Source organism: Sinocyclocheilus anshuiensis, unplaced genomic scaffold (genome assembly GCF_001515605.1).
Source record: "Sinocyclocheilus anshuiensis isolate Anshui unplaced genomic scaffold, SAMN03320099.WGS_v1.1 scaffold1054, whole genome shotgun sequence".
Lineage (NCBI taxonomy): Eukaryota > Metazoa > Chordata > Actinopteri > Cypriniformes > Cyprinidae > Sinocyclocheilus > Sinocyclocheilus anshuiensis.
The window spans coordinates 968,826-969,174 of record NW_015536544.1 but is presented as its reverse complement, the minus strand read 5'-3'; the positions used below and the strand labels follow the sequence as shown (position 1 = coordinate 969,174).

General features: G+C 42.4%; 1 protein-coding gene across 1 annotated transcript in view; it reads left to right on the top strand.

Moving 5' to 3' along the window:
- LOC107698554 (ankyrin repeat and SOCS box protein 15-like) overlaps positions 1-349 on the top strand; it is an 8,565-nt gene that overhangs the window by 4,883 nt on the left and 3,333 nt on the right. The window lies entirely within an intron of this gene.

Sequence of the window (349 nt, the reverse complement as noted above, 5' to 3'; positions counted from 1 at the left end):
AGTTGCCTGGCCACGGATCCAAAATTTCAATGTAATGATCTTAGAGCCACTTCTTTATCTTGTGACATGTGTGACATGGTGCTCCATCATGCTGGAAAATGCACGGATCATCACTAAGTTGCTCATGGAGAAGTCGCTTAAGTCATTCTTGCAGGACGTTTTGATACCATTCTTTATTCATGGCAGTGTTTTGGGGCAGAATTATGAGAGAGCCCATTCCCTTGGTTGAAAAGCAACCACACAGATGGATGGTGTAAGGGAAACAGGGCAATTTAGCTCAAAGGGAATCATTTATGATTTTATAGGGAATTTGGACAGAATCACTGTTTTACGGCTGATCACTGAGTCG